This window comes from Miniopterus natalensis, chromosome X, assembly GCF_054644295.1.
Source record: "Miniopterus natalensis isolate mMinNat1 chromosome X, mMinNat1.hap1, whole genome shotgun sequence".
Lineage (NCBI taxonomy): Eukaryota > Metazoa > Chordata > Mammalia > Chiroptera > Miniopteridae > Miniopterus > Miniopterus natalensis.
In genome coordinates this window covers 20,930,557-20,931,396 of record NC_142103.1, presented here as the reverse complement: position 1 = coordinate 20,931,396, position 840 = coordinate 20,930,557, and positions in this window count along the sequence as shown.

Below are 840 nucleotides of genomic sequence, written 5' to 3'. Positions count from 1 at the left end.
ACCTTGCATTTCTTCCCATAACGATAATGCAAGCAGCTATCTAAAACTACTGGCAAAGAGTATAAGAGGAGACTGAGAGGACACAGAAAAGACCCAGGTGTTGGGTCTAGCCTACATCAGTCTCTATGCCCCAACACATTGCTCTTCTCTTAAGGGTGTTTTTCAAACTATCCTCTCAGAGGATACTGTGTTCTGTGAACAAAACCAAAGTATTCTGACACTAAAAATAAAATATGAAAGAAAATGATGGTCTTTTTCCCAAAAAAATTCAAGGAAAAGCAATAAGTTAATGGTTAGAATGTGTTCCTATAAATATTGCATAGACTTATATTTGTAGATATTTTTTATTTAAACATGAATATTTCATGATATTCTACAAAGAGCTCTTGGTTTCTAGTACTGTGTCACTGAAACAGGGTTAGGAGCTCTAGAATTAAAGATGGCATTCATTATCTTTATTCTGCATGATAATTTTCCCCCTTTCATTTTTGCTCCTTTCCAATTTATTCTCCTCCCAGTAGCAAGAATTATTTTTCTCACATGTCAACCAGATCATGTCATTTTCTATCTTTAACCTCTTTAATGGCTTCTTAGTGCCCTTCAACTAAAATACAGATGACTCCTGACCATTGTCTGCAGGCCCTGTGTGAGCTGGCCCCTGTCCACCTCTCCAACCTCATCTTGCCACATTGTCCTTCTTACTCACAAAGTTCTAGCTACACTGGCTTTTTCAACTCCATGAATATGCCTAGTTGGGGTCCACCTCAGTGAACTTGTTCATGTTGCTCCCTCTACCTAGAATATCCTTTCTATCTGTGGTAGGCAGAATTTTGGCACCCA